Here is a 12,500-nt window from a genome sequence, read left to right on the forward strand (position 1 = left end):
CTGCATAGGTCTGTTTTGTCTGGCTATTCTGTATGTCGTTTAGCAACCAACAAAAAACCATGCATTCTGCTTCTGTGTTTCTGTGTTGCCATGAAAGTTAAAAAAGAAGTGAGTCAAATATCGTACCAGGAGCCTTGATTGGCCAAGGCATTGTAGCAAGTGTTGGGCTGAAACACTAACACAATACAATATATCGTCGCTGTAGGGCAGAAACCTTGCATCTCCATATCTTAACTGTTTCCGTAAATGAATACCCAACTTCTTCATACTACAATGTTACACAAAAGTAGCAAAAATAGCCGATCTACAAACTCAAAAACGACGTGTTTTGATCTTGTAGATTTGCTGTTGGAATCCTGAAAAGCAACAGAATTGGACATACTGTCTGAGGTTTCCCCCCCACACCGACAATATGTTGTATCGTTGTCTTATCATGGTTAAAGGAGGGTGAGTTGATCTTATCAGTGCTTATATTTGATTATCCACTGAGATCCATGTTAAGCTGTTATTAAAATGTGAAGTTCAAGTGTTCAGGCTTTTCAAAACAACCTGCCCTGCAGTTTTGAAGTGATTTCTTGTTTAAAACAACATGTTTTGGTTCTTTTTTTTTTTCTCAGAAAGAAATAAAACCTCTTTTTCTCAGAAAATATGTCTTTGTCGTTTAGGTTTTCTTTTCTTAAATTTGGAATTCACTGATTTATCATATTGTGCTGTTTTTTTTGTATTAGTAATAGTTTTATAGTGGTTAACTTTAATCAGTAAGGTCAGGTACAAATTTAGGAATGTGATTCATTTCCTGAATACGGCCTCATATTAGTTTGGTATTTTAAAATGGCCAATCTGGTTATGATAACATAAACATGTCCTTTTGGCCTATTCAGGGGCTGTAATTATAGCTGACATAATATTTGTGTTTGCTCTTGTCCTCTGACACGCAAGCAAAGCTTTTTAACCAAAGCACCTGTATCCTGTCCTATGGTCATATCACGTGTGATGCTGTAATGGCCTGATAGTGTTTCCTTTCGTTGCGATTAGCTTTAATAAATTAGCCTACTATTGTGTTCCACAGAGAAGGAGCCACATATAAGTCTGAATTGATCTTTTTATAAAATACAATTTAGGCCAAGTGATTTCATTAGCCATGTATAAAGCTGTGAAGGATTTAGTATGAGCTAAATACAAAAACATTAGCTCAACCATCCCCCAGAGAACATTAGAGAACATTAGATCAACTGCAGTATTAGTCATATTAGTGGTTAGCTCTGATGACACAGCCAAATCACCATCAGCCTTAAGTCTAATTTACACTTCATTGTACGATGACGTACAAATGAGGCTGTAGTGATGGATCCGTCATGTGTTACAGTGTCGTGGTGGAGGCTGTGATGGTGGTACTCTACTTATGTAAGTACATTTTGAGGTACTTTTCCTTTACTTGCGTGTACTGTGTATACATTTTTCTACTACACTACATCTCAGCGACAAATTTGGTACTTTTTACTCCACTACAATTATTTGACAGCTTTACATTTTAGATTATTATTACAAAAACAATACTTTAGTCAATTAAGCTCTATTTTATACTTTGTCTATTCAAATCAGACCTATAAGCTCACAGCCCGTAGCGCAGAGAGCTTATCTACTATACAATTGAGAGATCGTCTCTCTTCCGGTGGTGCGACTGAAGGCACTTCATTTTTAATCATTTGTTTCGGCGAAATAACCACAATAACATCTCACATGTCACTACAACACCAGTCACAACGTGCGCAATTCATTCACGCAGTTATTCGTCCACTTTTCATTGCTCAACACACATTTGCCCCCTCACACCATAATTAAATCCGTCCAACACAAAATTCCCCACACATTACCGACACACCGGAAGGTGAGACCTTTTAGGAGCCTCAAGACGTTGCCAGGTTGCGCGACAGTAATACGCAATCCGCTCCGTGATTTTTCCTCCGGAAGACAAAAGGCCAGCAACAAGCCACCAGGTTGATGCCAAATCCTCTGTTATTTTTTTTATTTTTTATTTTTTTTTATCCCATGATTTTGTACCCCCAAACGACATTTTCTTTGGCGGGGTTAGGGGGGGGGGGTACTAGAATTCTGCCCGCGTAGCGGGCAGAACTTCTAGTACTGTACATTTGCAATTTGAGGACATTCTGCACTTTTACTTTTGGTACTTTAAATACAATATAGATACCTTTGTACCTTTACTCAAGTAAAACATTTGAATCCAGGACTCCAGGCTATGCACGAACCTGCCACAGTACGTACGTGCGTTGCCATGGGAAACAAACAGATGTGTAGCGTAGGCCAACGTGGGGGGAGAGACACGACACCTGATCTCTAAACCACAACACATCATGCCACAACACACCACACCATTACTCACACAGGACAACAGATGCCATGTTCAAACACACACCACGAAACAGTGTAACATCTGAGCCCTGAGCCGCTCCTCCTGAATACCGCAGAGCTCAGACAGACCGCATGGCAGGCAGCAAAAAGAACCAGCAGGATGCAACAATGCAGCCATGTGCGACGCGTGCACTTTTTAACCGGGGGCCAAGGAGGACTCAGAGAGTCTTCTAACTAAAAAGGGGCCCAGCTGGGCTCAAAGGCAGGCTGGGACCCAACAGAACGTTACTCACACACTGAAGTCACCTCCTGCACACGGATGTCGTTACCCTGACTCTCTCTGTCTGTGTGTGTGTGTGTGTGTCTGTGTGTGTGTGTGTGTGTGTGTGTGTGTGTGTGTGTGTGTGTGTGTGTGTGTGTGTGTGTGTGTGTGTGTGTGTGTGTGTGCGCTCGCGCGTGCGTGCGTGCGTGTGTGTGTGTGTGTGACTGTGTGACTGTGTGTGTGTGTGCGTGTGTGTGTGTGCGTGCGTGTGTGTGCGTGTGTGTGCGTGCGCCCGGCCCATGTGTGTGTGCATGTGTGCACGTGCACGTGTGTGTGTGTGTGGGTGTGTGGTGGAGTAATGCCTTGATGCTATGACTGGGTTAACCAGGCCATTACGAGCCGATATCCACAGCAAAAACACACGTGTTTACATGTTTGCTATGGGACTGTTTTCTGGTTTGTCTGTGGGTCGGATTCCCATACACTCTATATATACTGAACAAACAAGATAGCACACAGACACGCACCCCAAGAGAGAGGTAGTTGAAGACAGATGTTCCACCGAACCACACGGGTGTGGCAGCTAGACTTTATCCAAGAATTAGGCCTCTTCATACCATTTGTTGAGCAACTGGAAAAAAATACACCAGTTCAGCATTTCTCCAATTTGTCCTGTGGGACTATGAATCCACGTGCACATATCTGGTTGGTTTGATGAGCACAGTGTGAAAGCTGGTTATTACCATTTGTTAAACGCGTAGGCGTAGGTGTGCTGTAAAATGTGTGTTGTGTAAATTGTACAGCAAGCATCTTGTGCAGTGAACTGCTATAGGTGTGGAGAATGTTCCACTATGCCGTGAGCGGAATTCTTTGGCTGCCTGTATGATTTCCTTTGCAGTGCTGTTTTGTTCTATTGTTTATTTCACGGTTTGCTGGTGGTGGCACGCAGGGAGGCACAAAATAAAGTCTGCTATTATGGTATAGCCCTTTGCCAGGTCAGCAGTACATAGTATGTGTTGTCGATGTGTATTGTAGGCTACAGAGAGAGCAGGCTTCTGCCCGTCTTCCATCTTCTGCCCTTAAGTGAACTGCTATGGATCCTGATCTGCAAATAGGTGTGGAGAACTTTCTACTTAGCGTGTTTGTCAAAGTATTTACATGTATAGTTGAACAGGATCTATGACTCTGCGTGTGTGTGTGTGTGTGTGTGTGTGTGTGTGTGTGTGTGTATGTGTGTGTGTGTGTGTGTGTGTGTGTGTGTGTGTGTGTGTGTGTGTGTGTGTGTGTGTGTGTGTGTGTGTGTGTGTGTGTGTGTGTGTGTGTGTGTGTGTGTGTGTGTGTGTGTGTGTGTGTGTGTGTGTGTGTGTGTGTGTGTGTGACTGCCCCACACACACCCCTGACACACTCACATGCACGTGTGTCTGCGTGCATGTGAGTGTGTCAGGGCCTTGTCATTTACAGTAGTGGGGCCACATAATCCAGGCCTCTCAATGTCAGGCAGCAGAGCACACATAAATAGTGCCGTGTAGTCATGGTCACATAGCTGCTATTCCCGGGGCTGACAGGCACCCAAAGGCCACGATACTGAGGGAGAGTGAGGGGACTTCTCTGTGTTCTGTTTCTCACTGGACCGGTGGCTCACAGCCATGAAATGAAGTCCACCAGTACAGTGGCCCAGGACCAGGCCAGTACCACATAACTCCAGAACTTTCCTTGTAAGGGTCTGACAGAGTCGTGGGCAATGTGTTGCATCTTACCGTGTCCTCTGTTCCAGTGGTTCTCAAAGTGGGGTCGCGGGAGCCCCAGGGGTCCTTGAGAGGGTTCCAGAGTGTCCCTAGCAAAATGAGGAACACTTCAAACATTTTAACCCTATTCTATGCTTCTATGCTTGACAAATATTCTCTTATGGGGGTCTCTGGCATAAAATATTTTCAAATGGTTGTCCTTGACATGCATCCACTGTTCTGTTGCATTTATCAAACTACTCTTGCGTGTTCTTAGAGAGAAGAGAGAGGATATTCCCAGAATTAAGGAAAGGAGTTTCCCTTCCCTGGAAGTGTTCAGAAGGTGCCAGGGTTCATTGTGTGCCACATATCTCTGGGGCTTTCGTTTTTTACACCAAGGTCACTATTGTTTTCAACAAAACCTCACACTACACCAAGACTTCTCCTTCATCTGATGCTCTATTATCCCAGGAACAATTTGTTAGCACTTTAGATATTCTTAAAGGTACTGTAAGTGTTATTTATTTGCTATGTTATGATAGTAATCATAACAATCATAGATGAGCTTCAATTTCATATTGTTCCAATTCCAAATGTGTCTGCTCATCTCTTTGTTTCATCACTTCCAATTTCATGTGTTTATCCTGTATCCTGTATGAGTTCTCCCTCCTGTTACTGAACAAACACTCTATAGCAATGTTTGCAATGGGAATATCAAGCAATAAGAAAATAAAAAACGTTTTGATTGTAATGTATACTGGAGATGGTATACAAATATTGAATTAGTGTTGCATAGTTGTTCTCAGTTCTCGTGACTGAGAGCATAAGCCAAGGGTGTCAAACTCGTTTTAGCTAGGTCACAGGCCAGATTACTCTTTGTCTGTGCATGCGTGTGTGTGCATCCGTGCCTGCTCCCAACGCTTAAAGGCACAAATGCTGTCATAGCATTCGCTCACAACACATAAAACATGATGAGTAATTTTCTTAGGCTACTGATTTCATTCTTTATTTATTAATATGCTCATAATCAGAAGCCTGATGGCCTATGAACACACTGAAATAACAGGACAGTTCCAAGTAGAGGCCACATCAGCATACAGTAATACCTTCCCACATCTCTGTGGGTCCTATGTTTAGTGGTAATATACCCTTAACCACTTAAACTCTCTACGCTTAGTAAACTGGACCAAAGTTGCATTTGTACTTGCTCACAACACCTGCTATTTTGTGTGAATGTTTCCCCCAAATAGGGATGCTAGGGTTCAAGTGGTTAAGATTAATGAAGTGATGTAGTGATGAATGAAACCCACATATTAAAGGCCTATGTGTTAATTGAACTACGATAGTGTATAAATTGGTCCATTTGGGTGTAATAAGCCAGTCGGTGCAGTAAACTGGTATGTCTATGTTATGTACCAGATACTGGTCTAACATGAATCATTTGATGGTGCTGGTTGCTTGGGGCGACAAGCTTTTTTTTGGAGAGTGTTATTGTTGTGAAAGGTGCTTCCTGCCCCGGCGAGGAGTAACAATGGGTAGTTTCCACGGCAATATGGAAGTGCGCACACACACACAGTTGGAAAGCTAATCATCCCGCTTACCGGACATAATCAACAGGAACATATGATTACCTGGAACTGATGAATGTCTGTGTGTGTCTGTCTGCATTTCCACTCCTCACATTACATTCATATACATTTGCTGCCCTTATTAATATGCATTTGTGTACATTTGTTGCCCTTATTAAATTCAGCGGAGCGATAGTTCATATAGACACGGAAGGCAGGAGGTTTATGCTACGTTCACTCTCCCCGGACCCCCCCCCCCCCATTCATTCGTTAACAAGCAAATTCATACGTACTCCCACAATCAGTATGTTCAACCTCACGTCATTCTCATTCGCTACAACCTAACTCACACACGCCCTCATACCCATAGTGCATCTCAGGCGGTTCACTTCCAGCCTCTGTTCACTGTTCATTCTACGTGCTTGGCTGTTTCAGCTGGTCGTACAGCTGTGGTTTTTAAATTCCCTTCACCTCCCTGGCCTCCTCCCTGTGGCATTTACTTATTATTGTTAATAGGTTGATTCTGTGGATTGTACTGTGGTTCTATATGGATTGTACTATGATGTGGTAAATTAATTATGCATTGAAGGTTCAATGTTGTGTTTATGTAAAACTGTATTTTATGCTCTGCTCTGGGGGTCCAGTTTTTTTTTTGTCCTGCTTGCGCAGGTAATCTGTAATATCACATGAGCAGAGTCACACCGCCAAATCTGAATGCAATATCATTGCAGTATATGGTTAATATTGCAGTAAATGGTTATATATGCAATATGGTAAATGGTTAATAAATGGTATTGGTTATTACTGAGCTGAAGTGTCTAAATGAATTTGCATTCATGTACATTTGCTGCCCTTATTAATAGAGAAGGAGTGGTTGTGAATGGAGCAGAGTAGCCCTGCACAAAGCTCATCGGCCGAATATCTCCCCTGTCCAAGGGGGGGGGGGGGCATTCCCGCTTCTCTGAGTGGTACAGTAGATGTTGGTTGGAGACTCGGGTTCGAATCCTTATGTGTTACACATGCACACATGTATATGACTTTGGCAGAAACCAAATGCCCATGAAGTTGTTCCCTCATGCCCTGGCGTGAAGGGGTGAAGTGCCAGGCTCTGCTCTGCGTGCCACTCAGCGCTGATGGATGAGGTGACGACAGACATTATATCATGATATACAGAGGTGGTGAGGTGTCAGTGTGCCGCACACAACTAAATCAGAATCGGTTTGTTGGCCAAGTATATTCACATTCAAGGAATTTGATATAATAGATAAGAGAGGAGGAAAAAAATTAACATTGAATATAAGAGTAAGATTTAATAAGCTAAATATAAGTGAAGTAAAAAGGAGTATAACCATTATGGTGACAGTCCAAGTGGGAGCAGTATAAGCAGTGTGAACAATATTACTGTAGATGTGTTTACAGCATCATATAATGAGACAAGACATTTAACATCTCTGGTACAGACTTTATTATCAGTCTTCACTGAACTTGTTCTTGCAACATAGCATATGCAACACATAGTACACACAGTTGACATGGTATATATATATTTTTAATACATGCATACATGAACAAAAGACATGAAGACAAGAGCAGTGATGTCCTTCATTGGTTCTACATTTTTCCTCAAAATTGACTGATGAACTTCTGTAATCTGACCGTGTTGAATTCTGGAACATTATATAACTTATTTTTGAAGCAACTTATTTTCCTATAATTATATTATAACATGGCTAGTGTTTGAAGTGATATTCCTTGCTAACCAGTTATACTGTACTGTATGTATATGACAGTCTCTTAAGTTGTTGACCGACAATCTTTGAACAAATGTTCAATTATTGCACAGGTTATACAACAATATAGGGACTAAGTGTGCCTGTTTTTTTGTGGTTTTGATAGTCCGGAGTTGCCCCCCAAAGAGCACCCTCGCCCCTGGGGATAGGTTGGCCAGATGATGTGCCGCAACCTGCCAGTGTCCCGTTTGGTGGCTGTGCTGAACCAGACCAGGGGACAGCCTCTTATCCAGAGTGACTTACAAGTGCCAGAGTAAGCATGAACTGTAGTCAACAAACAACAAGGTAAATAGTTGCATATTAGTTTACACTGAGGACAGACTGAAAGAACGAGAGAGAGAGAGAGAGAGAGAGAGAGAGAGAGAGAGAGAGAGAGAGAGAGAGAGAGATAGGGAGATAGAGGGAGAGAGAGAGATGAACGAGAAGACTAACAGGGTAATATGAGAAATATGGAGAGAGAGAGAGAGAGAGAGAGAGAGAGAGAGAGAGAGAGAGAGAGAGAGAGAGAGAGAGAGAGAGAGAGAGAGAGAGAGAGACACACACACACACACACACACACACACACACACACACACACACACACACACACACACACACACACACACACACACACACAGACAGATGGAGAGTGGGTCAAGGTGAGTTGTTTGTGGTGACTAAGTGGGTGTAGACTTGTCTTTGTGCTGGTGGATAAGAGAGATTAAAGCATTAGAGGAGAGGTCTCAATGTCATCACTCATCTTTTCACTCGTCCTTCCATTGCTTTGCCCTTCCATCCGTCCCAACACCACTCCACTCAATGTTCCTTCCTACTGTACATCCGTCCTCATCCCCTCCTCCGTTCCCCCCCCCCCCCCCCCTCTCTCTCTCTCTCTCTTCTGTTAGTCCCTATACTGTAGCATTTATCACATTGCAGTTGCAGACCTATTTTGCAATTCCAATGTAAGGGGTTACCCTATCTTCACTACAGATATAGAATTCAATAAACATAAGCATGTGAAAGTGAAATAGCTTTTAATCAGACTTAAATTCATAGCTCACTAAATGAATACAAATGTCAAAATGTACAAAAAAAGTGATCAAAGGTCTAAAAGGTCCTAACAGCTGCAACCCACAACTTACATAGCACTGGGTAGGCAACCCTGCCTGGCGGACTATGTGCTCCACTGAGCGCACCTTTAGTTGTGTCACGGTCTGGCTCTCTGCCTGTCTATTTCTCTCTTTCTGTTCTGTCTCTCTGCCCTGGCCACGCCCACATTCTATTCCACCACACTTCAGTCGCAGTTACACACCTGTCCCCACTCCCTCAGCAGTGCCATGCCCATTACACACCTGTGGACACTTCCCCAATCACCCTGCTCCCTATAACACTGGACTCATTGCATATAGCCATTGTCAGTTCATAGTTTGTTGTCTTGATGTTCATGCCTTGGTGTTACGTATTGCTGTTCGTTCCATTGGACTGTGTTACCAACCGCCATTGTCTTCTGTTTGTTTCCTGCCTGCTTCTATGCTGTAAGGTTTGCCTCATTCATTAAATACTTTGAAATCTACTCTTGTTTGTTGTGGCTCTGCATTTGGGTTCAAATCACTCTGCATCCGTGACAAGTTGTAGTTGAATAGTCTGTTGATACAGTATATTATGTTTTTTATACATTTGTTTACTTTTGAACGACCAAATATTCCCTCAGGGATAAATGAATGCTTTTTAATCTACTCTTACTTTTCTTCTGAACCAACTTGTGTGCATTAATTAAAACCGTGTGCACTGTTTAAATTTACACAAATTAACCCGTAAGCAACCAGTAAGGGTCCATTTGGGTCAATAATTGTATTAACTACGATTAATTAGGATTTGACTATGTGGGCGATGGAGTCTGCATGGATGCCTTTGAGCATAAATAGCTGTGACACAGCACAGCGCGGCATGGTGGCATGGCATGGCACAGCACAGCTCATGATGAGCTGCTCATCCCTGCCTGCCTGCCCGTGTGTGTGTGTGTGTGTGTGTGTGTGTGTGTGTGTGTGTGTGTGTGTGTGTGTGTGTGTGTGTGTGTGTGTGTGTGTGTGTGTGTGTGTGTGTGTGTGTGTGTGTGTGTGTGTGTGTGTGTGTGTGTGTGTGTGTGTGTGTGTGTGTGTGTAGTGATGCCAGCAGCACCGGGGGGGCAGAGGGATGCCAGCAGATTCCCCCAGGCTGATGTCACTGTGCTGGACGGACACTTGTTATGTATCATGAGCACATTATTACATTCTCACCCAGGTCTATTTAGAACCCAAGGAGGATGATGGCAGCATCGCATTACTAGCTGGGTAAGAGGAGAAGGGAGAGGGATGGGAGGCAACAGCAGCAGGGACGAGGCCGCGCGCGTGTGTGTGTGCGTGTGTGGGGGGGGGGGGGGGGCTTGTAAAGCGAGGGGGAATAAGAGGTGGAGAACTTGAGCTGAAGGCAATAGACCCACAAATGTGTGAATATACCCTGAGAATGTGCTCTACACACACTGAAAGCATACGTGCACACACACACACACACACACACACACACACACACACACACACACACACACACACACACACACACACACACACACATTCAAGTTTGTCTTTGTGGGGACGACAAAACAGATTTTCATTGCAAAAAAAGTGAAATACGTACTCCTTTAGCCCCTAACCCTACCCCCAATCTGAATCCGTTCATAATTGCAACCTATTAAAAAAAATGTTAAGCCATAAAAAAGCCCTTTCCTCATGTTGACCAGAACAGTGTCTTCATGAGGTTTATGTTTCATGGGTGTACTATCCTCATGGGTCCCCGCAAAGATAGTAAAACACAGCGCACACACACACACACACACACACACACACACACACACTGAAGAGCACATAAAACATAGCGACAATGTGCAGGCGAACGCAACAGACAGGACGAGTGGATGACTGCATATTTGACTCATTTGTTTTCTCTGCCCCGTACAGTATAGCCTAACGTTCTCCAGAAAGCCTCCCATATCCGCCCTAAAGTGTGTGTGTGTGTGTGTGTGTGTGTGTGTGTGTGTGTGTGTGTGTGTGTGTGTGTGTGTGTGTGTGTGTGTGTGTGTGTGTGTGTCCTGGATATGTGTATACTGTGGTTTTAACGTGCTGGCTAGTTATGCGGGGTGAGACCACAGCGAGTGACAGAGGGGAGGCGGGAGGAAGTGAGAGAAGGAGGCAGCAGGCTGTGGTCACAGCAGGCAGTGGTGTGTGTGTGTGTGTGTGTGTGTGTGTGTGTGTGTGTGTGTGTGTGTGTGTGTGTGTGTGTGTGTGTGTGTGTGTGTGTGTGTGTGTGTGTGTGTGTGTGTGTGTGTGTGTGTGTGTGTGTGTGTGTGTGTGTGTGTGTGTGGTCAGAGCAGGCAGTGGGCATCAGTCCTCATATCCTTTGTGGTGGGCTGCTGTGCAAACTGAATGCAGGACCCCCTCCTACCAGGTTGCTTACTTGTTTATCAGAACCATGTGTCATCATCAGCAGCCTGTTCTGATGACTTTTCCTGACAAATGATTACCTCTTTCCTGCTTCCTGGCTTATATGTTTTTCTTTTTTTATTATTATTGGAAAAGGGAGACCTTTGTTAGTCCCACGGGGGAAATTCAGTTTCAGCTTTACCCGCGGCTGATGGCTGCTCAGATGGTCATGTTCAATGCTCGTGCGGGATGAGTTAGGGGTTAATTGTCTTGCTCAGAGACACTAGACCGGGGCCAGGAGGCAAACTGGTGACCTTCAGGTTACCAGACAGCCGCTCTACCCACTCGGCTACGGCCGCCCCAAGTGAGAGATCTTTGAAGGGTAGAATCTTATTTATTCCCTTCCACATAGCTCTATTCCACTGGTTCTCAGCGTTGGGTCCCTTGCGCTTACGGGTCTGCAACTCTAACAGTGTACAATAAGCTCTATGCACATTTCCATATTGGCAAGAAATTGGGCTGCTTCCTTACTTCCTTCACAGGTGTTACCATTACCATTACTTATTAAGGCTCTGGTCAAAGTCTGGGTGCTGCTATTATGCATGTAGGCTCACTGGAAAGACTTTACAGCTACACTATAATGGAACAGAACCTTAGTTAGTATAATCAGCAACACCTGTGAAGGAAGTGCAGTCCAATGTCTTGCTAATGTGCATAGCCTATTTGTACATTCTTAGAGGTAAATACACACTGAATATTTTACAGCGTAGATTTGGGTACCAGAGATGTAATAATCGTTGCTGTCGGGCAGAAACCAGCTAACTCCATTTCTGAGCTTTTTCTTTCTTTTTTCATAAATCAGTGCTATTGAACACCTTTTACGTCTGTGTGTTGATAAAAAAATATTGAACCAATGAAAAGTATTAAAAAGTGCTTCTGACAAAACCAGCTAACTCCATTGGATCCTCAAACGTTCTGCTAAACCAGCTAACTCCAACAAAGGGGGGGTGGAGTTAGCTGGTTTTGCTGACTCCAGGCTCCACCCCCTTTTGACCTCCAACCTCATTGTGAGCTTGGAGGTCCATTCAGCTGTTCTTATCAATGATGAACAAAACCTCCTAACTCCACTTTTTGTTTTGTTTTTTCCTTTCCTGAAAAATTAACATTTTGGAGTTAGCTGCATGGTTTCTGCCCGACAGCAGAGATATATGGTATTGAGTGGGGGTCCGTGGCCTAATCCATATCCAAACTGAGGGTCTTTGAACTTAAAAAGGTTGAGAATCACTGCTCCGTTCCTCCCTCTTCCCGGTCTTACCACCCATGCCCTTTGCACAGATGCCTGGTGGCTTATA

At 43.8% G+C, this 12,500-nt stretch overlaps 2 protein-coding genes across 2 annotated transcripts in view; both read left to right on the plus strand.

The window, feature by feature from the left end:
* Positions 1-649, plus strand: part of hbegfa (heparin-binding EGF-like growth factor a) — a 5,357-nt gene extending 4,708 nt beyond the window's left edge. The window contains exon 6 of the mRNA XM_080415714.1: positions 1-649. This exon is cut by the window's left edge and continues 927 nt beyond it. The gene's annotated coding sequence lies outside the window, so the exon portion shown is untranslated.
* Positions 1-12,500, plus strand: part of fgf20b (fibroblast growth factor 20b) — a gene marked incomplete at its 5' end in the record, with an annotated part of 338,476 nt that overhangs the window by 7,326 nt on the left and 318,650 nt on the right. The window lies entirely within an intron of this gene.

This window comes from Gymnoscopelus braueri, assembly GCF_963280865.1.
Source record: "Gymnoscopelus braueri genome assembly, chromosome: 20".
In the NCBI taxonomy this organism is placed as follows: domain Eukaryota; kingdom Metazoa; phylum Chordata; class Actinopteri; order Myctophiformes; family Myctophidae; genus Gymnoscopelus; species Gymnoscopelus braueri.